Here is a 27,754-nt window from a genome sequence, read left to right as displayed (position 1 = left end):
ACTTAAAATATTTACACAAGATAATAATATTAATGAATTCATTTATCTATAAATGGTTTCGATGAAGTTACGTCAGGAATGTGTCTTTAGTAAGTATATAGGTTTTTACTTTTTAGTGATCAAACGCTATTTTTTATTCAATACACTATATAATATTATGTCATGAATTTAACATTTAGGCCACGAAGGCAACGGCAGTGAAAAAGTTGAAGCCAAGTAGAAAATTGAAAGGAAACTTGAGTATAAATCATTTTTATTTCTATAAAAATACTAAATACCAGCTATTTAATTTATATTATAATACTATGTAGAGTTATTATTACACAGTACCAATCCCATTTTAAATTTGTATCCCGTGAGTAGATCCAATTAAGCTGCGGAATATAAGTAATTTATAATTTAAGCATTAGTTCTATTCTACTTTATACTTAGATTAACAAACGATAGAGGGACCAAACTCATGATATCCTCAATTCAGAACACGGTCTATAGGACCAATGGCTTTTACACGTGACCCTATTCAATGTTCCCTCACTAAAAATGTTCTCCGAGTAAGGTTCATTGACCATATTTTATAGTATTTAATTTATGTCCAGTATACATATTAAAATTGTACCTACTTAAATAAATAAATTATCAATAGTAGGTATAAATATAATTATAATGATTAAATAAGATAAAATAATTTTTCCGTTTATATTATACTTGTAGGTAAGTAAGACATACAAATGTTTATTTATAAAAAAAAAAAAAAAACACCAAATACAATAAATAATATCTTCAATTTCATATTTAAGGTAGGTATGTATTTTTTCCATGTTCCTTCTCATTCTTGGTTTTAACTGTCATGAATCATAACTTATGATAAACTATTTAAAATAGTGGATCGCCTTAAGCATGAATACTAGAATATTCTAGTCATAATGGCCTTATGCATATACGTCAAATTTAGTTGTATTGAACTCGGAGGGTAATATATAGAGAAACTAGACGTAATATTTTAGAAATAATGTTCAAGCAAACGATGCAAACAAATATTTGCACACAACTAGCTTAGCATGCGATATAAACAACTGTTAGGCTAAACAAACATGAATACATACCGAATTCACATTATAATATATCCATTGAATTGGTAGCTCGTTAAAAAATGGACTAAGCCGACATTAAGTTATTCAATATTCTTCCATTTACATTAGCTTAGGTATGTAGGTTTTATTGAAAGTCTGTTTAAAAAGCTATTTTAAAAACAATAATTATGACTAAGTATTAAAGCAAATTACCGGAACTAAAAAAAATGCATTGGAATACCTAGTAGTTTATCCTTTTAAAAATAGTTATTTTTTGTAATCACTGAATAAAAATACTATAAGTAAGATAAAATATTTTAAATCGGTCGTTAACTAACAAAACTATTCAAGTTATTTAAATGTACAGTGTGGATAATAATATTATGATAGGTACCTAGTTAAAGTAAAAATATAGTAAAGATAAAAATTATTAGGTCGGAGATATTGTTGAAAATATTATAATAAATCAAATGTTCCGCTATTAAAGGGTGTTATCTATTAGAAGGGATATTTTTCTGGGAGGTACTTTTTCCTTAAAAAAAATACCGTTTTCTGGATTTACTGTTTAACATTCATAACGAAAATTTGATTTAAATTTACAATAATTTGTATAGTTTGTATCATTGTATCAACATATTTATGTTTAGTTCAGATTTTTGGAAGTGTTAAAATGTAGGGTTTTTCGAAGTTTGATATAACTTAGCATATTCAACAGTACCGATATACATGATAAGTCCCAAAAACGGAAAATGAAGATTAACGGCTTAATTAAGTGATTTTAAGAATGTCGAGTGTACTAATAGGAGAATGTTGCAGGTAATAAGTTAAATTTGGTTAAATTAATAGAACCCTAAATGCTAAAAGTAAAACAAACAAACATACCTACAACAATGAACCAAGAAAATATATAGGTACTGGAAAAACTAAAATAGACCAATACACATTATTTATGGTACACCCAACTTTACCTAACCTAACCTAACCAGGTAGAATAAATTTATACCATTTTCACAACACGAAAACAAAGAACCTTTACAGGGCTTCCGGTTATTTGAAGATCCAGCCGAACAGATACGCTTAGATATTGCGTGGTGGTCGGCAATATTACAATATACCTACAAGTCATTTTAAACATGTTAGGATATTTTTTCTACAATATTACGTGTTAATGACCGACAGAAAACACAAGACCTTAGTTATAAGTTGTATAAAGACAGTTTCTCTAAGCTCTAACCATACGCGTATTCTGTAATGTAATTATATTTGCTAGCATCGAAAACAATATTTATAAAGAACTGACTTTTAGTATTTAAGTGTTAGAAAAAGAAATGAAAGCGTTATTTTAACATTGTTACTATTCTTAAAGACTCTCAAGATTTCCTTAAGACTTATATTATATGGTAGAAAATAGAAAATAAAATATGAAATTTCAATGAAAATAAACATTTTCCTTACCTATTTTAAATCAATTGCATTATCCACATTCTTAAGATGTGAAGTACAATAATAGAATTGTTGAAAATTTAAAAAATAAAAGCAAATGCCATACTTTGTTTATAATAATATGCACGTCAGTAATATAATATAATAATTTCAGTTAGTTGTAACCCCTTACGTTTTGATACTAAAAAATGCGTGGGTTTTTTCATAATGGATGATTTATTATGTAAATGATTTAATTTTTTTCTCACTTGTCTGTCGATTGTGTTTTAATGTCAGTTAGAACCCTAAAATTACAGTACGGGTGTATTAGTCAAGGATTGCCGTATGGTCAATGTAGTCAGCAACGCGCATTAGTGACAAAGGCGAGACCAACAACATTCCACCTCTTGTGTACATTGAAGGGAACAAATTCGAAAGCACTTTTTAATTTCACGGTTTGGCTACAATATTTCAATAATAATATACACGAGTAATTTTTTTCTTTATAGCGAGAATACGACGAATTATACAAAAATTCTTCGAGTTTCAGTGGAGCGGTAGCGACTATAATCTTTATTGTATGCTGATGCAAATTAGATTGTTTTTTTATTTATGTATACCATATTCAGTAATACCATTTAATTTTTAGTTTGCTGAGAAGTTTTTTTTTTTTTTAAGGGTCAAGAGAAACGTGAAACATACCAAAATATTAATTTAACGCTCAAACAATAATATTATTATGTTAAATTTCTTTTATTCTATTTCAATAACAAAATTTAATTATAGAATTCTAAATATTAACAGCATATTAAAATAATTGATGGCATTTAGAGGGCACTTGGATAAATTGTAATAAATTAATTATATCAAAAATAGTATATTTATAGAAAAGTCATGTTTCATAAATCGTGGTAGGAAGACATCATAATATTTAAGAATAATATATACTTTCGTTATAATGTAATTATTATTACTACTTTATTTTATTAAAAGATGTGATAAATTAAAAATTATGCGTGTTTTTTCAGAAGAAAGCTATAATAATCCAGCGTACAAGGCGTATATATTTTATATTAATGTATGTATAACTAAAGTTCGTTATTTGAAAATAAGTAGTCACATTTAGAAACATTGAGCTTTATAATATTTTCATTGATCGTATAATTTTATTTTAAAACTAATTTTGAACGTTAAATTTGTGGATTCAAATCATAACCTAAGTCTTAATATCTATTTCTTATTTTATTCTAGTTTGAATAATATATCTTTTATGGTATATAATATATGCATTAATGAATAATAACCGTGTAACCTAATAAAAAAATGTTTTAAATCATTATTATCTAACATAAATTATAGCATTAACTAATACAATTTTCATTAACTGTAGTCAAATTACCATTTTAAAGAATAATTAAATGAAATAAATAATTTTGTAAGTACAATAGTAGGTACAATAGATTTTGAGATTTTTAATACGTTTTATACTTTTTTTAAACAAAAGATACTTAGAAACCAACTCGAATCGTGCTAATATTTTATGGAAGGGTTTTGCTTTATTTTTAAAGTTCTAGACCTTATGATAGCGTGGTGGCTAACTACCCGTATCCAGTAGTTTTGGTCACTTTAAAAAAATACGACCCTGTGTGAAAAAGAGCTAAAACTAGCCGGGGAGAGACAACGGAGTTAAAATTATTTATTTTAAGAATAGTTGTAGGTAGGAGGGGGGGCGCTAAAACACAATCGCCCACTATATTTCACTAGACTTGGTGGCCGTAGCAGTGCCGCCATTGTCTGAATAAATCAAACTTTCATTTTCTTAATGGTTTTGTTTTGTCAAAATTCCAAAAATTTAAAACCGTCTCCGGTCCTTACGCCAAAGAGGCAACAAATCAACCAGACAGCTATAAAGTGAACAGAAACGGATTTTCTTTCTTGTACACTTCTGGTGTCGACAATAATCATTCCTCAATGGGCGGAAGACAAATTGTAGTGAAAATGATTGATTGCCTGTAGGTCAACAAGTACTAACAAATTTAATATGATATCTATTTCACATAATATTTAGCGAAAATTGTCTTAATTAGTAATTAGAGATTTAAAACTGAGCAAAGTATTAGTTTTATATTTTTACAGTAATGAGTTATATTTAAAAAATAGTTTTAAGTGTTATAATATTGTCTGTATAATATGATTTTCCCCAAATATGTTTACCGTAATAATACCCACAATATTTAAATTATCAAAATTGATACTTTGGAAGTAGGTTTTTTTTATTTTCTTATTAGTTATTTAAAAAAGAGGTTAGGTTTACTTATTTGGCAGTGAAAAAACTTTTATATTTTTTGACATAACCGATTTTAAAGAAATACGTTTTAATTAGAGAATATTGTAATACAATTTGTATTTTTTATTTCTAAGAACTGAAAATATATTAAAATGTTCACAAATACTAGAAAATATTACTATTTTTAACTAGAATTAAAAAATCATAATTATTATAATATATTATATATTTTTACAAATTATGTAAATCAAAACACTGAGAGCAAAGGTTGTAATAATTTATACATTTATGCAATCCTCTAATCTAAATGTTGATTTTTATTTATTGATCACTATCCAATCTATCATGTCACCCGCAAAATAGTATGCAAATGCATGAATATTCACGCCCAATAACCTAAACGTCACCGTCGTTTTGAGTCAAGTAATATTAATTTTATAATATTATTAGTTCATAAAATATAACACACTCAACCGAACAACATCCAGTGAAAATAATTTAAGAACTGTATTTAATATAAACCAGGTAGATAATTAATTAAAATGTTTTTTAGAAAACCTGCCCCATCATTATGCAGCTTGACTTTATAGGAATTTGCGTGTTTTTAAAAGTATTAAAAAGTTGTTTAAGGTTTTTAAAAATTAACAATTTTTGAAAAATGTACAATAATAGTAATTCAAAATACGTATTGTGAAATCTTGAAGCGCTAGTCTATAAATTATGGTCGCACAGTATTTCGTTATCGTCCTTTCATCTAGGCTTGAGTCAATAAATACGGAACATCATAAACATTTTAATGGTAGGTTTTATTATTGACATACAGAAATACCATTTTTTTTCATTAGAAAGTACTACTTATTTTAAATTCACGATCTCAATCTTAATCAGCGCAACGAAATGGTTTCTACAATATAAGAGGAAGTTAGTAAGATTACAAATCGTTTATGTTTCGTAAGACAATCCCCTTATAATAATATATAACTGATGGATTCGTGTATTGGTTCATTTCTCTGTTAGGTCTTATCGGTTCTCTGCAAATGACTGTGTGCAATAAGTCAACGGCAAACACAAAAGAAACTGACTGAAAAGTCTTATTATTATGGACTCCGGATAAACGCACGCACATTACCCCTCGGCGCATACGGGAAATGACCACTGGGAAGGGGACTGAGTCATCTGAACTTTGGAGGGTATATCGAATAATATAAAGGGTCTACTCCGAGGTCTATACCGTCGCCGTCTTGGTTTTATAGATGGAAATAAAATTTGGAAAATATTATAAAAACGATAGCAAACAAACGCTCAAACGTCCTTTGGGAACCATTGATCAATATTAATTTTGTTTGTCAAATCAAATGAATTTGGTAGGTATATTTATTCGTTGTATTTTTCATTTTTTCTCGTAAAACAAATATTAGATATCGATTAATTTTGAAAATCCTGCAAATATTCACAAACAATATATATAATTTAAAACATTGTATAGTTTCAAGTTAATACCAACATTTATTTCTCTCCAACTGTGTAGTTGAACTTTATGTAAATTGTATTGCTTGCAACAATCGACAATTTCGTTTGTACCGGTGTTAACTATTTACATAAAAAAAAAAATGAACCATAAAAATATTTAAAAAATATCATGTTATTGCTTGCCGTTTTTTTTTTATGACGGTCACGTTTAACATGGTAATGCGCTCGTTGGTATGACTTCGCATGATCTGTTAACTTCGCGCTAACACGTACAATCATTGTCGGGGTGGTATCATTCCCGTTTGAATAATAACGTTTTTAACCATACAATTTGTCAAGAGCTCACACGTAGGATCTAGTTGACAAATGACAAGTATGGATTACTAGTGTCTATAGTATATTGCTATATAAAAATGTTTTCATGAACGTCGATTCATACAATCACTGAAATATGTTTATTTATAATATTCAAGGCATTTAATATTATAATAAATAGTAACATCAAGTATAGTCAGCAGAGTTATAGATTCATCGATGTTTTCCATTCGCCACATTAGCCATTGGGTGATAATATTATAATGATGTACAAATTATAATAATAATAAACTTAAATACTAGTTGAAAATACAATATAATAATATAATAATATACCGTCTACAATATTCAATTTGCATTTTATAACCATAAAATATATTACAGACACGAGATGATAATATCGATTGTATACATTTATTATATTACTTTGTCAGTGGCGCTCTAAAATTATTTACCCCTAGATATTGCAGCAGATAGTGCAGCAGCAGCAGCAGTAGTTCACCTACATAAGGTTATTAGGTATTATCGCATCGGACATCGGTGGCGGGTCCGATTTGTATCCGGACAAAGCATAAAGAACGCGTTTTTATGTGCGTTGTCCGCGCGTTATCCACCGACTTTACGACCAGGGCTCCTCTATAGTTCTTCTTCCGGCGTACACACAACAATAAACGAGCAGAGCAGATAAGGAGCACCGAATATTGTATACAATGTGATGCACGCTCGTATTATATTATAATATAGTATTATTATGTATAGAGTAAGTAAAGCATTGGAATATTATTAGAGGAGAAAGATCCAACGCGCTGCAGCCATAATAATATTATATAATAATGCGCAGTCGATTTATCTAATCAAATTCAATACACACAAATGGTATACCTACGCGTATACTACCTATGTTGTTTTTCCACTCTTTATTCGATTAAGCGATTTTCGCCGGTGTTCCGCACAACAACTTTTGACGACTCACGTATTCACGTTGTACGTATACCGCAGCATATGCACACGTGGGGGGGGGGGGGGACGCGGTTTGGTAGTAGTGGGTCGGAAATGGAATCACGTATCCGCATCAGCTAGCTACACAGACGCCGTTATGGCTACCGAAATTGATAAATCATTACCTGGGTCATAGGTTAATAGTATTAGGCGATATTCTCGGGATATTATATATATTTCAGTCCGTATAATATAATAGCGAACAGTCTTCTATATTTTAGATATTACCGACGGAGGAAATTAAACTCGGCGCTGTTTATGAGCAAACAACCTTAACGACCTAACAACAGCAATTTAAACATATATAAATACGCGATGCACGCAATGTTATCATCTGGAAACACACCACACACGCATCACTGTTGTTGCTCAACTTTCGTTATTATCTTACGAGGACGTGATGCCCGCGTGTGTAAGTTGTACCCGCGTCTTACAGAATAGATATACGTTCATAAATTCCGATTAATTCTCAAATAAACTGTACAAAAATTACTTACCGATAGGTTTCAAATATTGAATTATTCCTGAGTTCCGCAATAACTTCTAAACAATAAAAAAAAAAATAGATATTATTATAGAATAATGATAAGACACACAAAATCTACATTGACTTTATATAACTTTATAATACATCTATAATTAATATAAATAAATAATTTAACGGGTTTATCGATGAACGCATTAAAAAGTGAGTCTATAAAACAGACTGTTTATGAAAAACCGAACTTGAGTGAATAAAATTATTTAAGTTTTTCCTACACCTACCTGTACATTTTATTACATTATTATATATAGTATCTATAAACGTAGACACGATATATACAGAACAAGATAATAATATGACATACAGAATCTCCAGTAGAACACAATCATTTGAACACTTCGTTTTCATTGAATTATTTTACTCGGAACTTAACGTACCGCTTGATTAATAACTAACAATAGAAGGTTAAACAACAAAAGTTATAAAATGTCATTATTAATATATCCAATTAGTAGGTCAAAGCCTATATTTTTTTAAAAACACTTTATGCATATATTATTAATCCTGAACGAAATAAAAACTTAATATTTTATTTCGTTTATTACTTAAAATCTTTCTATTTACTTAAAGAAGTTAAAATAAAATTGAGAAAAATAACACATAATATTATTATATAGCCACTCATATATTTAAAACTTCTACATAATCATTTCTTTTAGCTTTTTAAATACATATTCAGACCGACTTGTAGATATTTGAACACAATTTAAAACATTTATTACAATAAATAAATTACGTTTATATCTAAAAATCTCTTGTTATTTTTATTTTACTTTATTAGTTTTGTTGGTTTTAGGATGAATAAATATAAATAAATATATAAATTGTCAAGAGAAACGAAAAACACGTTAGCTAGGGATAACTAAATGACGTTGACAAACATTCCCATGGGAGTCGGTTCATATGTGCTGCAAGTATAAAAATAAAAATAATACTGTTATTAAAAATAAAAACAAAAAAAAAACTCGGTCATATTTCATCGCGTCCACTTGGTGTTTGCAGTGACCATAATATGTGGCTATGATGATAATGCTTCTTGTGGGGATTTACGATCCTCCTCACGTTAAGGGTTTAATGGACCCCCTCGGCCCGTTAACCCCTTCGTCTGATCCTGTATGCAACAACCCCGCAAAACAGTTTAAATTAGGGAAAGCACGGTAAAATTGTTGCATGGGTTTTAAGTGTATGCTTTTGGTTTCGACGTTCGTACCCTTAAATATGGGCCAACTGGGTATATATATATATATTATATATAGTGGTTTGTCCACCGATCCTACGTGCTTGGGTATTAATGTTTTTACAACGTTCCTTAATTGGATGATGAGCCCGACTGTAAACTAAATATGTAGGCTTCTCGGTAGGCTTCAATATTATTGTTTAGAATGATGAAATTATCATATTATTGTAAAATATAAGCATTCGCATAAACAATGCAAAATGTAGATATAGTATAATGCAGTACAAGGGTATTGTACGTATTGATGACATAGTGAAGAATGATGATAATTTTTTTTAATTTTTCTAGTAAATTGCGAAACAAAAATATACAGCACATCTGTCGTTGATAATTAAAAAAAATATTATACACCGGGTGATAGGTACACCTATTTGATGGATGTATTTTTAATGTCTATACAATTCAGTATCTCAATGATTTGCGAGGATTAAAATTTAAAACGATTTATTTCAATATTATATAAGTTAAATTATGAAAAAATTCTTTTAGTATTTTTGTGAGGGCTTTTACAAATTTGTAACTTTTTATTTATTCAATACAAGTTACAAATACTTATCTTTAACATTAAAACTTAATATTTAAACCGGAGGTATTAAATTTAAAACATTTTTCTTGCTAATTATTTCAAAAACTGTCAAAAGATATTTATTAACTTTTAAATTTGCATCTAAAGTTGTTAAATACAGAATAAGATTAATTCATTAAGAAATGACCTTTTTTTTAATTGTTCTACACATTTGGTAATTCATAATACATTTTGATACATTTGGTTTAACATTTTACATTGATTTTCATTTCTTATTTTATTGTATGTAATTATATTGTAACTATCTTAAATAATTTTCCGGAAAATGACTTTAAACTATCTGTATTTTTTTTTTTTAATAAGTAGGAAGGTGGTACTTACATCATTTTTGAATCTTAACTCAACTATTTGTGAATGTTAAATAATTATTTCTTATTAAGTAAAACTTTATGGTAATAATATTTGCCATTTACAAATAGTGATAGCTGATGTAGGTAATTAGTTATAATAAATGTGTACAATGTACATGCCTACAATTTAAAAAAACTAAAATTTAATCCTCGTTTAAATTTCATATCCCATAATAGATAAATAAGTGTTATTGTTATTTATGTATAGCTACTGTCGTATAGCGCAGACAGTCGTCAAAACAATATTATTTAATATATATGTTATATATAGGTGGGCATATTTTAAATTGTAAATTATTGACATAGGTCAGGCCAGCGAAGCAATATGTGCTGAGGCGACAATAATATTTTCTATAGAACACCGCCGTACGCGCAGGCACGGGGGCCCCGTGATTTGGCGAGGACGTAGGTACGACGTGCGTGTGAAACGCTGATCGTAGTACGGACTACGGGCTAGGCGATCTGAATTTGCTACCTAAGTGTTTTATTTATGTTAGTTTTAATACAATAAAAGTGTCTCCGACCTGAAAACCCGAGTTAAACATTATTTTAGACATTCTTACGTTCTTACCTTTTACAGGAACAGCGCCGGGATATACGTACTATGTGTCAATGAAGTTTTATTAAACTGAATAGTGCCAACGTATATATTATAATCTTTGAGTCATTTCAACTAGATAGGAACGAACTAAGAATTGACAAGCGCATACCATCGTACCTCAACGAGTTAACAGTGCCATTCTAATTAACTTTAGAGAGTGTCATTAACTAGAGAATAAGAGGGTAAGGCGTATAGTTGGTTTACCGCGTATTGTCTAATACGGGTGATACCACACTACCTATATAGTATATACGTACAACGTTTATACGGACTGTTAAATGACAAATTTAGAAAATAAATAATAATATATAGCACTTAGTACTCATGTTAGCAGAACCTCGCAAACATTGCATAACGTAGTTATTAGTTTAAAAAAATGGAATATTACGTGGGTTGTAATACCAGAAATTATAGAAAATTAATTTACCTATAAATTATATTATAAACCTAACATATAGTATAAAAAAAGATACTTTATGAAATTGTTGCGAAAACCACGGTCCAATTATAGAATTGCATAGGATATTATTATTATAGATATAATAATAGATATAATATTAGATATTATTAAGAGATATTGTTATTATTAGTAGTATAATATACCTACCTAGTTGATTGTTAAATTACTTAATGCTCAACTAAAAAACGAATAAAACTTTTACAATGCCGAGATTTTTATTGTATTTTACTTAGGTTGACGGTATACATTAAGGCGTTATATAAATGTATATGCGAATGAAAAATCCATAGAAAATGTCTAATTCGGTTAATAAGAAATTATGTTACAGGAATTCAGAATTTAAACCTAAGAAATGTTTTTCTTGAAAACAATAAAATGGCTAGAGGCTTATTAATATTTTATTCAACATTACGCGGTCGCATTACGTTAAACACGGTTAACGGTTTGAGTAGGTTTGACTTCTTTATACGCATAATATTATGTTTGATTACCAAATAATAAAATGTATTAATCTAAAATAATATTTTATAAGTTCAAAAGTTTATCACGAGGACGTCGTACCCGCATACACATGTCCAGTCTAACACACGTCGGACACGAATAACATGGCAAATCTATGCAGAATACCGGATTCTTAAGGTATGTTTTCCCTGCAGCGTCTAACGTCACTACCGGTCCGGTCCATAAGTCACGACGCCGGGCTGTTTCAGTGTTTCACTGTTTAGTTTGACGCTGAAAGGAAACTGAACCTTTAACAGTTTATTTATAGTTAATATTTGAGAAAATTTCCCTATTATCGAATTTTTAGGAAATATAAACAGCTATGCTCGAGTGAAGAGTTTTTTATTCATATTTTTACTTTAAAATGAGTTGTAATTAGGTAAGTACCTATTATAGGTAAATAGATTATTTTATTTTTAATAAATAAATTATTTTTTTAAGTAAATAATAAAATTTTTTTTCAAATCCATAAAACTCGTTTTACGATTAAAAAAACATGGAAAAAACGCTTTGCTCAAGCACAGTTTATATTATCCTCTACAAATTCGATAATAAGTAAATTTCCTATAATATTAACTATAATTAAACGGTAGTAAGAATCCGATAAGTATATTTTCCATGTTACGCGTGAGTAAGAATGCAGAGGAGATAAGACACAAGGTACGACGTCCTCTTAAAAATATATTACTTTTGCTAGGTATCATAGAAAATACAATTTTCATTAAAGAAAAAAAATACATAATAGTATAATTTGAAATATTTCTAGAAAAAGGACAGTCCAATAATCAACAACCCAATGAAAAAACATTTTTCATTATTTTATTAACCTTAACTCAATGAACCGCAGTATTCCGATAACTTTCCGAACTATATTAATTACTAACCCTAACTCAATTAAATAAGCATAATTTCAACACTGATATTGTATGGTAAATAGTAATTAAGAGGGCTAAATTGATCAAATATAATTACTAAGAAACCAACCCAAAATTGAATATCTTTATAATTAAAACTTTATTTATAAAGATAAAATAAAACTAAGTAGTGTTTTTTTTTTGGCCGATGTAATCCTCTGAAAATACTGAATAGATTTCATCGGGCTCATCATCGGTGAATCGATCATGATCCCCTAGTTGACATTTTCTATAAACGAGTATACGACCGGCTCAATTCTTGCACCTGGAAAGCAGAGCTGTGAAATTTGAGTACATACAGCTGTCTGGTTTCTAACACCTTTAAAAAAAAATGTAATCCCGAGTAGAGTTATAGGCTATAATCTAAGGTATATACATATAATACAAGCAATAAAAAATTACTTTTAAAAAAAATTTACTATTGGAGTTATGCTAAAATAAGATCTTAATTTGTGCTTATTAGATATTTTGGATAGGAAACAATCTTTCATCATTATCTTGGCAAAATACTGTTACACGAGGAGAAAGAAACTTTCTACAAAGCTGTTCTCCGGTAAGCGTGAATTATTACTAAAGTTTGATAAGTACAGAACTTGAGTGAATATTTTTTAGTGTTACAAAGGCTATTTACAAAAGGATGGGCCATTTTCTTACATTCAATGAGGAGATATATATATTTATATGTATAGAATTTTTATGCAACCAAATATCGCTAGATTAAATGTCTCATAAACTTTGGATTTGATACGTTACACCAATAAGTTTCTGATCACAATCCAATATAAGCATGTCAAACTTCGATAAAAGTAATTTTAATTGCAGATTTAATTTTCTGTCAATTTTAAGAAAAATTTCTTAAAATTTTAAATCTCCGATAAGAATGAAAATTAAAAAAGTTGAGGTCGTACAAAAGTAATTGGAAAGGTAGGGAGTATTGTACGAACTATATTTTTCTTTTAAGTGTATTTTCATAATATATATTATATATACATTGGTAGGTATATAAATTATACCTAACAGGAAGGTATAAAACCGTATAAAACTCTATTTAACTCTAGTACCTAGTTATAGGTTAGGTTATTTTAGGTTAGGAGAGGTTGAGGAGGTTTTGCGACGATTTTATAATGTCCAGTCGTACACCAATGCAGTGAAAAAAAAACTGCCACGACCATATACCATAATATGCCTATTGTAATAACCTGGCCGCCAGTTTCGCGCTACCTTGAAGTGCGTCTGACCATGAGTGCTTGTAATTTGCGCCACCAGTAGGTAATAGGTATATAGGCACCAATAGGCGCGTTTGTAATGTGCATCACCAATATATATTAAAAAAACATTTACATGTAATTTGTGCCACACCTAAAAGTTAATTTCGGTAATCTGCGCCACGACGAAATGGCATATAATATGTACCTGCACCACATTTTCAATTTGAATTATTAGGAGTTTTCCTGATAAATTTACGAAACTCACAATCAGTTATGCACTCATGCATATAAAACGTGAATAGATAACATGGACTGTTAATAACACGAACAATTATTGGACAATTAATTATAATATTCCTAGTTCTTACATATTTTAGTATTAACTGAAATAATACCTCAAATAATAATCATTCATACACATAGTTAGGTACCCACAATAACAATATTAATATATTATATTATTAATCTAATTTATTTTCATTTTACTACATGCATACATTTGTCTTGAAATGTTTCTATTAAAATAAACCAGATTGCGATATGATAAAATACCTATTCGAATAACTTAAAAAAAAAATCATAATTAATTATTTTAAAGTGGCGCTAATTACAATTCGTAGGGAAAAGATTGCACAGGTTACCTACATGATGCCCTTTTGACTTTTATCTAGTTGTATCTTGAGCAAATTAAATTTTTTTTTGGCAAAAATTACGGCGGCATCCTAAGTAGATAGGGTCCCGAACATGAAATTGCTATACTAGTTGGGTCCGGGATTATTATGGGCACTAAACTAGTTCGATCCCGGTATTTTTCAGGTAGGTACTACACTCGGTACTACACTAGTCAGGTCCCTAATTTTTTAGTTGACTACTACACTATACTAACATTTTCCTACCCATTTCAACAGACTTAGGACTGTCCATGATCTATTCAAAGTGTAGACCAAAAACAAGGTTAAAAATATTTTTTAACTGTTTATTTATATTTTATTATCTCTCACTTTGCCATTAAAAATATAAATTATAAGAATTTTATAAATTATAATATACCTAATACAAATATAAAATATATAGGTACAATAAAAAAAAAATAATATTAAACATTGTAAAAACAAAAAAATATAAAATATATACAAATTAACTTTTGTAAAAATGTATACTACATTAATTCTTGGTACTGTAGGTAAGCCCAAGTTAACCGAACCTAACCTAACCTATACATTTTATGTTACATTATAATTTGTAAAATTATAATCATTTAAATTTTTAATAGCAAAGAAACTAAATTAATTTTAAAAAGCATTGTTAACTACAGTTTTGGTTTTAAATAGACTTCTATAAGTTCGTTAAATGGGTAGGAAAATGTTATTATTGTGTAATAATCACAAAAAAATATTAGGAATCCGACTAGTGTATTACCTATCTAAAATAATTGGGAACCCAACTATAATGTAGAACCTGAACAAATCCAGGAAGGACCCAACTATAGTATAGTGCCTAAAATAATCCCCTAGTACCTACTTGAGACGGCCAACTCGGATGCACCGAAAATTACATACGCCCGTTAGGTTATAGCCTTGGGTATCGGGTGACTTAATTGAATATAACTTAATTCTTAAGACACCATACCTCATGAATATGTATAATATTAATTAATGAGTAATGAATATAATATGAGTATAGTAATATAACGGTATAACATGTATCCGTGTTGTACAGGTGTACTTCGAGCATAAGCTTGAAAAATTTCATGACATTTTCAGCAACATTAAACATTTTCAACGACTGAAATATTTCAAGTTCTTTCAATTTTTCAATTTTTTTTTGTTTTTACCCGACTTAAGTACACCATACAGGAATACCAGTAGAGGTAGGCATAGGCTGTAGTCACGATTCCAACATCGTCATAATATGTAATAAATAATAAAAGTATTAAAAATTTGTAGTTTTACGTGTTTAGTAATATTAATAAAAACTGTGATAATAATGATAATTTATATAAATATATATCATAATTTATATTTATATATTTTTTTAAATTTATAACACCAACATTTTTAAGTAATACAATATATTAAACAGCTAGTATTTTATTTTATAAGTAAGCTATAAGTGTTTTTTGAATAAATGTATAGTTAACAAATGGACTATAATTTAAAAAGATAAATAATTACGAAGTCTATATAAAAAAAAATTGTCATGAAAATGTACAGCTCTAGGTGTACTGTACGTGTATACGGCATACCACTACATACCTATTCACGATTCACATTTAACTTTAGCCACCTATAACTTTAATTTGATTATTCTGGTTAAGTATTTCAATGATTAGGTATTAAAGTTTCAAAATAACAAAAAGAAAATCAGTATATTATGGCATGTTTCAATATCGATTTAGATAAACTGATGAACAATACATATTGTACTGTTTTGTGGGGGGTAATCCCGTCACTTCACGCCTTATTTATACTTTAAATGCATAAAATAAAAAAAAATCTATTGGTTTGTACCTATAATTTTTAAAAACGACACATCAACATTAAAAAAACTAAAAATCCATAAAATGTCACTATAACAAATATAAATGTTATCCATAAAATATAAACTTAGTGTCGTCACACATCAGTATAATACCTAGGTACTTACTTCACATTACATAAAAATAAATTTTAAATTAAAAAAATAAATATAATTGTTCATCGAACATTGTATACACGGACATGTCAATTGCAATAGGTAAAAACTTGCAAATGTGAACTTGGGTAAAAAAATTATTTTCTAAAACGTTTAGTTTTTGAAATAATGCGTTTTCTACAGTAAAATAATCTCCCTACATATAATATAACATTAACACTGTATACTGTATGGGTACCTATAATGTATGTGTGCATAACAGTTTTTCATGTTTAGTGTTTATGGCGGAAAAAAACGAGGAAAGGGCCTCCCCCCTTCCCCAATCACAACTATAATACGAGGGTTTGGTTCGGATTGCTTTAGAGACGCGTGGTATTTTTTTTTTTACAACTCCACTCTTTCGGTTGGAGTACATGACAAAGCCGGTTGATTGAACGACTCACATGCGTCTTGGACGACCGGCGGTGACGACAATGGATGCGGAATTAAAACCTGCAGAAGCATCCGACCGTTTCGATTAATCGAACTCGTGGCCTTAGGGGACGAAAAGTAGACGAATAAAAAAAAATAAATAATCCCATGCGAACCGAGACAAATATAGTAATTAGCCCATCGGTTGACAAATCGATTGTTCAATTTCTCTATAACTATATACTAATATATATATATATATATCAGTATAATTCATATCATATAAGTGTATTACTGATATGATTAATTATCGGTTATATAAAGAAATTCATCAGGCAATTCGCTCCAACAGACACTCGATAATTTGCAATGAATAATGAATGCATTGTGTACCGTATATATTGTAAGTACCTATACTGCAGTTTACCGTTTCGGGGGCGAACATAATGTTTTATTCCATAGGTACTGTAGAATTCGTGTTTCTATGTGCTTCGTTGGACGATAACGGACGTGAGAAAACATAATATTTGCATTATTTACACACTTCATTGGACATGTAGCATTCGTTACACCGAAAAGCCTTCTCACACGCACCCCTCCCATTATTATTTGTAAATGAGTAAATAATAAAACGAGTAACTCAACACCATGAAATTATGTCGAATGCCATAAGGCGCTCCGTATAGTCCTTTGAATACGAAAATACTGTATCCCTAAGTCCCATAAAATATTATATTTTTTATACGAACATAGTAAATATGCGACGTGAAACCGTAGGAAACAATAGTTATATTTCGAGGTATATATTATTAAAAAGTATTTATAAGGAATGCGTAACTGGTAAGTGAATATCGGCCTCCGCGAGTAACAAATAATTTGCCGTTTTAGTAAAGCGACTTTTAAATATACGTGTACATTTTTAAAGAGCTTTGCATTCATTTTAATAATCTAATCAATGTAGATTGCTGATTATCAATTATTATAGGTACTTAAAAGTAGTACATTTTATCAAACTTACTCAACATAAACTTAAAGAAATTACAAACGGGATAATACTAATACATGTTTTTTTTTTTTTTTAATCACCAACATTATATTATAATAATTACATTATAAATACTAATAGCGGATTCAGAAGTCACCTAAAGACGCGAATTTTCAATAATTACTTGCTTTTTTTATCTAAATATTATAATAAAAAATAACGTAAAAAAGACAGGCCAAGGAGGGGGCTCCTTTGCCCCTTCTCCTTGTATCCGCCACTGATAAATAACTACAAATTATAATAATAGCCAAACAGTTTTATGTGAGTTTATAGACATGAGAAAATTAAATCTTTTGGACCATTAAAAAAGTTGCATTAGGAAATAGCTAACTGAAGTCAAAGCTGACATTCTGTTTGTTAAAGACTATAAAAATGAAAAGAACAAATGACACGTTATTTAATGCACGATTTAGGTAAAAATAAATGAACCAAATTAAATCAATAATAAAGACACCTTTGAAATAAATGTAGGTACCAAGGTACCTAATACCAAGTATTTAACAGACTAGGTATGAGATAATTATAAATACATCAGTCGGAATTATTTTCAGTAAGCAAAATTAGTACCTAGATGATCACAATTTATAGACGTAATCTGCTAAAAAAAATAGAATAATTATTATTCAATTGCAAAGGTAGTAAGTAAATATCCTCGTAAAATCAGAGTAAAAAAATAATAAATGCACGACTTTTTACGAACTGTAGGTACATATTATTTTCTTTGTTTTTATTTCACCTTTAGTGACACAATAATATTTTGTTTATAATACGAAAGTATATTTTTATAGTTTTGAGTATAAAATAAGGGTTAAAAGTTTATATATATGAACACTTAGTAGAAGTAGTTGGTAGGTTCCTACTATAATAAATAATAATATATTAGAACAAAGGTGAACAATCATCCAAACAGCGAGCAAGGGCAAAAATCGGTACAAAAACTTTTTAATTCAGAAAATTTTTAAAACATAGAACTTTAAAATATTTATAGAAACATTATGATAATACAAATTTATAATATATCCTTGCATATTATACATCTAGAATTATTTAGATTAAGCCAAAGTATTCGGTTTAAAAGAATATTAGCTATATTATTGGTATAATATTATAAATATAGGTTATTTGAGTATTATTATAAATCTGTATATTGAAGTTTCACAATATTTTCTCCAGAGTACTTGACAAGGTGGGTACTTATAGGGGTACTTATAGGTACTATATTAGTACTATATTTGCACAAAATGTAGAAATCAACTACTTAAGGTAATCTAAATTTCTACTTACAAGACATTTTCACCTCCACTATATTTGAAATAGGATATTAAAATATTTAATAGGATTACATTACCGTACCTAAATCTATTATATTATAATATTAGTATACTAATAATATTGACAGTGATAAATTAAAAATATATCACACGATTCCCGATCCCCCTCCACAACAATATTTGGTAAGACTGGAACAACATTTAATATCGTTTGATAACGTTCAAAAACTGAAACGTGTTTTTCAGTTATTTGCACAGAGTAGGTAGTAGGTACGGAGTAAGCATTTTTCTCATTGTCCTCTGCCAGACCTTCAAAAATATCTTTTCACACACACACGAACGACGAGGAGGATATCCCCTCCCCCCAGAGACAAAGCAGTGTAAAAGACGGCGGTTATTATTACCTATATAGTTTATTTTTTTTTATCCATTTCAAATTTAAATAGGGAGATTACCCAAAAGAATGTCCACACACAATAGAGACAAATCGATGGGACAACATGTCGAATAATTATTACGTTACAATTCCCTAAATAAATCACTGGATAAATCAATGTTCATCATTATTATGATACGAGAATATAGTTATTCTACTAGAAAAGATTTTATTTTTAAAATTCACGAGACAGTATCGTTTTCAAAGAATAGACATATATTATTATATACGTATATATTATACCTCCTATTATACTTACATAAACATATTGTTTCTTATATATATATATATAGACAAGTAACGTGTAACGTATTTCTATGGACGAATGATTGTGTTTTGGTTAACATCACGCAAACGCCTCATAAGCAATATCATAAACAGTGTGAAAACGTTTACGTTTACAAACCCGCCAGGTCAGCTATTCTTCCGGACGGATTTTACAATATCCCGCGAAATTCACCATGCACCGCGTTACGAAACCAAAACATAAGTATTTTATTTTTTGTTTTGGACATTTTATTACAGCATCGACTTTTAAGGTTATTAGCCCAACACGGATAAAATGTATACAGCTTGGGTATACAGTTGTAGGTAGTGCCTATATAATTATACAGAAAATATACACTTGAACCCCGCTTGAAACCAAAAGCAATAAAATTCGGCCGTATACTTCATAGTTTCGTATTCGAAAAAATACCATACAATTTACTATAAGACAATGCCACAATGGCGAGCACAATGGGAATATTATCTAGAGGCATGTCGGATAAATATAATACAACACGATTTTTCACGTTTAAAAACAGTTTTAAATATACTTGCGAGTACCTACGATTAGGGGTGGGAAAAATACTTGAAATTGTATTTAAATACATCAATTTTCATCGAATAAATACAAAATATAAAATATAATGGATTTCAATAAGTAATTAAAAAAAAATAAAAAACATTTGAAAAAAAATGTATTACCTATATTTGTATTAGGTATAAATTATATAATTATTATTTAATAGTTAAAATCAATTGACGGTTACCCTTCAAAAATACAAATTTTTCAAAATTATGGTCAGAAAGTTTTGATCTAGTCGGAGCATGAATGAAGCTGACCGTTAAAAAACATTATTTCAACCGGGGCAAAAGTATTTAGTATCTATTTACTCGAATTATTTTGTTATTTAAAATACTAAATACATTAAATTAAATCAGTATCAAAAGATATAAAATACTTTTTAGAAGAACACCCAGTAAATACTAAATACAAGATACAATTGTATTTAAAATACTGCCCACCCCTGCCTGCCTGCGACGTACCTATCTAAAAATCAACGATGAGTTTTTTACCGCACTAAATGTTTACAATTGTTGAGTAAGTTCCACTCAGAGTCAGAATAGATGCGTACTGCGAGGTGTATTGTAATGGATGTATTGTTGCGCGTTCAAAATTCAAATATAAAGAAATAACTGAGGGCATAGGTATCCTATCTCCAGAGACCCATCCAACGTCGTCAGTATCAGCACATTTTATAAGTAAGTACTCGGTAAGTAATTATATGTTTTGTGCATGCAACACAAAATTAATACATATTTGAATTATTAAAAATATCAAAGCACACCGAATAATATGTGAGTACCAAATACTAGCTCTAGAATATAATCATAAATATTATAATGAATTTAATGGTCAAACAACAAAACATAAAGTACCATCTATATTTGTTTAAAAACAGCAAATAAATCTAGAAACGAATTCATCGATTAATTTGGATTTTTAAATACAAATGTATTTCCAAACAAATCTAAAAAAGACTATAAAATAACTGTGCATTAATTGTGACTTTCCTGCCTTGTAAATTGTAATAATATTGGAAATACGATTAAACCTTGGACTAAACATATCGAAAAACACTTTCTCATTAAGACGCGTGTAGACTGAACTGCATTTGCAGCGCAGAACAAGAGTGTCGTCGCAAATTAGTTTTCTGGGGATATTTTGGATGCCACGTCGCAAAATTTCCAATCAGCCTAGAAAGCGGTCTCCACATCAAAGGAAAGCCCCGCGTGGACCTATTTTCGGCAAAGGCGCGCGGTAAACAGTAGTTACGGTATTTTTATTTATTATATTTTAAATCATTTTAATCGAAAAACAAATGCCTTATCGCCTGGTCACGTATTTGTTGCGCGGCATGAGGCCGACAAAAAGCCGCACGCGAAAATGTCGACGCGTCGCTACGTCTACGTCGAAGGGGTTTTCAGATATTATATTTTAATACTATGCATTTCCTAAACTACAAATATTTACAACGCAATAATGTGACAAATTCACGATATTATTGTTATCTTTTAGATTTGTTTGGAAATACATTTGTATTTAAAAATCCAAATTAATTGTGAGATTCGTTTCTCGATTATTTGCGTCTGAACTGAACGCCTTTAAACTGTGTGAGTTCATATCGCGCACAATACGATATTATTTTTTCGTTATCATAATATTGGTTTGTTTAAGGCGGTACTTTAGTTACGCCCTTGTTTGAAGATGGTGTTGTTCCGACGAACACTCCATGGCAAAACTGCATTTAAACCGATAAATTACTCACGGTCTTAAAACGACAAATCGAATTGCTCGATTTGGAGTTTTTTAAAATCAAATGCACAGAAGTGAAAAAAAACACGATGACACGTCTGTGAAATTTAAATTTATTTCTGGTAAATTTATGACGTATTACGTAACTAAATGTTAAAACCGAGGTTAAAACGGTTGGCATGTATAACACAATAATAATAATAATAATAATAATAATAATAGATAAGACGGATGATACAATATTATAAAGAGCTTTTAATAATATGCAAAACTGTCATACTAAATACTGAACACTATATTATTAAAACGTTCCGTCGAGTACGGTTCTTGACTTGAATGGAGTATAGGTAGGTAGGTAGTTAAAGGTAGGTGCATTGAATATTCATAATGATTCAAGAACAACTACACTTCTACTATAAAATTAAAGACCGTATTTATATTTTACGTCTACGATCAATTATTTGTAATAATAATTAATATTCTGATAATAGTAATACACATCAACCGACTCTTCTCAGTCGGAGACATGTACGTACACGACGCTATTATATTATTATTATTATTATTATCATCCACCCGCGAATGCCGACAATAATAAAGTAATAAAATAACGTAATAATAATAATAATATTATACCTACAAAATAGAAGTGGCTCGCATAGAATATATTATTGTCAGGACGATCGGTATTAAAACTGTCATTTATTTTACATAAGTCGCTTTAAGAGTCGTGTGTCGAGTTTTAATATTATTATTTTCGTACAGAAGTGTTCCGACATCAAACACCAAACCCAATGCCGCCGAAACCCAATAAATTCAAAACGGCGACGTGTACGACATTTTATTTCATGCTCCAAACGCGCGTGCGCGACATTATTTTACATTTCTATATTATTTGCTATTAATAAACGATGGGTTTAATTTTAGTGCGCGCCAGACGGAATAAGGCGAATAACAGCTAAAATATTACGTCTCGATATAATATTATGTCATAAAACGTAGACGATCAGACAATAATATTATGGTTGTCATAATAATCACAGAATGTAATAATCGGGTCTTATCAAAATTCTTCGGTAAGCGGTAATCGAAATCCGAGAAAACCCGATCGCTTTTATAATGAACCCGCCGACCACACCGACTCACGTGGGCTACGTATGATTATGCACAATCATTGATAATATTATTATACAGTATATTAATATTATCTAAGCGCACACAATGCACACGGGTAATGCAAGGGGGGATTTATCAGCCAACTGCGATGTCACATTACACGGTGACTTGTAGTAAATTGTTGCCCCCTCCCCCCCCCCCAACCAACAACTACCAAAACGTGTACTTACTGTTCAAACTGAAAAAAAATCGACCGAATAGACGTAGTGTTGACGCTCAGTTTCTTAGAAATCGTACGGTGAATCGAAAACGATTTATATAAATCGATTAAACCGCCGTAGGTAACCCAATATAAACAAAAACATATTATATTATATAAACAGCGTGCCGCGCGGTTGCCGTCAACGGTCGAAGTCTATAAATAAATAACGCCTTTCCTTATTTTTAATTTAGCCACAGATTATTATTTTTTTACCAGGCATCAGTACCCAACTGGCAACTGGTATTTTTGAATGCATTTTTTCCGAACACCACGGCAAAGTGAATTATTCACATTTTATACATTTCTCAAGCGCACATAACTTCCGTCGAGTCGACCGCACAGTGTTTTATTGTATCAATCCCTACTGCGAGATCGGTGCACCGCTGCACTTGGAACCCGATAACTTCGCGATTGCATCCAACAAAATCCGTCAGACGAACATCGTCGTCAACTACCTACGCCAACCACGGTAATGTTCAATAATTATTATGGTTGTCTGTCGTCGTATCGCCGCTCGAACACCCGCCGGAAGACCAGACTCCGCGTAGAAAACGGCGGTTGGTGTTTTTTTTACCATCCCCTCGCGCATCGCGGACGGTACCGATCCGATTGCCGCGGCGACGACACGCGGGGGACAGGTGTTCGGCTCGCGGATAGGTACCAAAAGGCACAACAATAATACCGTCGCAGTCGTTAAATTTAAAATTCAAATTATTATTTTTTAAGGACAGAGTACGTTTATTTTCAACGTAAACCGTTTTTTTTCGAAATACGATAGTAATATTACAACGTTAACGACGTACTTACGTCGGCGTAACTATAGTCGGCGACAACGGACGCGTGACGTGACGACGGCGCCGAATTCACGACGACGAAAGGTAACCCGCGATGAAGGTTACCACGTCTCCGGTATTAGGACGACCTTAATAATAGTAGTACAGGCGGAGTAAAAGTAAGCGAGCGCGAGACGAGTGAGTAAGTGGCGTTTCGGCCGCGAAATCGTAACGCTTAGACGGTTAACGGGAGACGTGGCTGCTAGAACCGTCGTCAAGACGTGTCGACGACGACGATATCGTCATCCCACGGTGTCAAAGACGAAGGTAACAATAATATTTCAACAGAGGGCACTCACCGGCTTAAGCGGGAAATATTCGTCCGGAGAGTCGAGACACTCGCGATTGTCGTATCCGTTTTGTGCAGCGATTTATACGATCGACGGACGCGATTTCTAACGTTTCTAAAAACAATTCCAAAAACAACTGAACCGACGAGAAATAATTTATAAAACGGAATCGCACTCCACAAGACGACACGAATCAGATGCACATGGGACGCGCGCGAGTGTACGACGACGAAAAACGATCGCACGCACGGACGGGACGAAAACACACGCGGTCGCGAACGGAACACAGCGATAACCGTTGACGACGGTGATGCCGGACGAACTGCCGCCGCGCGCTCACGAACCGACTCGGTACGGTTAACCGGCCGGCCGGTGTCGTGTCGGTCGCCGTCGACGGCGTTTATTGCCGGTGGGTGGCATCGTCGGCGTCGGTGGGTGCGCGGCGGTCGGGAATCGGGATCGGCTCTCGCTCTCTCTCGCTCTTCACTCGCTCGCAGTCGCGCCGCCGCCGCAGTCGTGCCACAACACGCACGCGCACGTGCGACCGAAAAGACGGTTTTTTCAAAGTCTTTCCAGCGCCGCCGCCCGCCGCCATACGACTTCCTTCGGCGCGTTTCGTGATATTATAATAAATAACATTATAAATATTCGTTTATTGTGTATAAACCATAATTTCAGGGGCGGTTCTTAGGGGGGGGGGGGGGTGGGCGAGATTTTCCGGGAGTTTCCCTATAATAATAACTGTCATTCTTCAATCCTATATCAATATAATAATAATAATAAAAACAAAATTGTATTCAGTGCCGTAACTAAAGTTCAAGTCGTGGGGGTGCTACAATAATAATGTTGAAAAGCTCTCAGAACCGTGACGATCTCTACCCTCGACATTACACGTCATTGTTTAGTTTTACCAATGTTTAATTTGAACTATTACAATAATATTATGTTCACGTGATATTAATTTAAAAAAATGTTAACTTATTTTATTTTTCAAATAATTGTATGAAAAATTAATTTGTGAAACAAAACTTTCTGCGTCCATGTCAGAAAAAGCGTTTGATATTTTTTCTATTTCAATTTCATTAACCAAATCTCTTTTGATGTTTTTATATTTTATGATACCTATGGGAGTTGGTGAAACGCAGCTGTTCCATACCACTTCTTAACCAATTTTTTAATCTTCGCGCATCGATGAAAAACTATATGTACGTTCGCATATTACCAAACTCCCGGGAATAAGACGTAATGGAGCTCAATGTGATATTGAATATAATAATAACCAATAAAATACAATAAATTGGAATGCAAGTTAAGGAAAAAAGTGTAAACCTATAGTAAATTTAAAAATAATAAAATTACATTAATTGATAAAACTACAGGTATTTTAAATTATAAAGACGGGGAACTTGGCTCCCCTTATTCTAGCATCTCAGCTGTATAGTTGTGCCACTGAAAATTATATAAGTAAATTAATGCAAATCAGAAATAAATGGTTAAAGGTACCATATAATATATACTGGGCATTATTCACGACGGTCGTGTGTGAGATTGGAATATTGTGTTGCAAATAAAATATGTATTATTCCTATGAACAATTTGAGGTGAACGCGAGCGACTGCATTCGTTTCATATAGTCCAAATGCAGTCCCGGCGCGCGGTGACTTGATAACATAAAAGTATGCACATAATATTATAGAGAAATTGATATCGCCAAGACCAAAAAATAAATAGACGGTTAGGGTTTGTAACGTAAAATGTCTATTGTTTTTATATTTTCTCCTAGCCCACTCCCTCCCCCTCCCTTTCACCATAAAAAAACATATATGTCTCCATACCCTGCACTTATACATTTTCAATAATATTATAATGATGTGAATTTTTTTCCCCCGGGGCTGTCGGTCGTCGTGTCACGCGAATCCATATTGTACGATCGCCGATAGAATAATTAAAGTATTGTCTTATTCTGAGGTAGGTATTATAATATATAATCGTAGCCTGCGTCCAATGTAACTAAATATACCCAATATAACGAAATGAGGTATAGGTAGTCAATACTTGCCTATAATTATACACCCACAGACTACGTATGAAATTCATAATATTTATAATATTATTGTTATACCGCGAAAACGGGGTCGTGGTATGTATAGTTTTTTTTTTAACCGGCGTTATTATTATATAACCTCACATACCAGCCGATACCGGGCACCAGCGAAACCGAACGGTATTTGGGCGCGTTATGAATTATTATGTGCTGCGAAGAGAAACTCCAACGGAATTTAATAAAACTGTCAAATTGTCAGCTGATAGGAAATAACTATGGGAAAAAACCTATATACTTGTGTGGTAACATTGTTAGGATTTGCTCGAAAAATCAAATATTCTATTATATTATACATATAACATATTATATATTATATGCCTACATCGTATCATCGTATACGTTAATATACTGTGTGTATTGAATCGATATTGTATATTTTTTATTATTATTTTATACACATGATTCATTATTAACGTACAAGATTTTATTCTCTCCGACATTCGAATAAGCCATAAAAATCAATGTATTCATTTCGCTTTAAAGCCCGCGGGGAGGGCCGTAATACGATATCTTAAATATTCGACAACATTGTACCTATTATCTCATTCATACTATTCAATCCCAAATAAATTGAATAATATCAATTTAAATAATCAACCCAGGTATAACACAAAATAATACAATATATTATGTCCGACGGTTATTATTATAGATCATAACGAAATATAACGATCAACAAACTATATAGGTGTTTAAATGTTTTATAATCGATGTAGAAACAATAAACATAACGTAGTCATGACGTACACAGCTGCCGTCTAAAATATTCTAAATTTTTATTGTACAAGTCACCAATGAAAACTAAAA

At 31.0% G+C, this 27,754-nt stretch overlaps 1 protein-coding gene across 3 annotated transcripts in view; it reads right to left on the bottom strand.

Moving 5' to 3' along the window:
• The window catches only part of LOC132949981 (uncharacterized), a 103,364-nt gene extending 78,185 nt beyond the window's left edge, over positions 1-25,179 (bottom strand). The window contains exons 1-2 of one of the 3 annotated variants that reach the window (XM_061021136.1): positions 24,853-25,179; positions 8,061-8,106 (exon numbers count right to left, since the gene is read on the bottom strand). The gene's annotated coding sequence lies outside the window, so the exon portion shown is untranslated. Of the gene's footprint in view, positions 1-8,060; positions 8,107-24,527; positions 24,829-24,852 lie in introns of those variants that run through there. The other 2 variants (XM_061021137.1, XM_061021140.1) reach the window with 2 other exon arrangements.
• Between the last annotated feature and the right edge of the window lie 2,575 nt (positions 25,180-27,754).

Source organism: Metopolophium dirhodum, chromosome 8, assembly GCF_019925205.1.
Source record: "Metopolophium dirhodum isolate CAU chromosome 8, ASM1992520v1, whole genome shotgun sequence".
Lineage (NCBI taxonomy): Eukaryota > Metazoa > Arthropoda > Insecta > Hemiptera > Aphididae > Metopolophium > Metopolophium dirhodum.
This window is presented reverse-complemented; position numbering and strand designations above follow the sequence as displayed.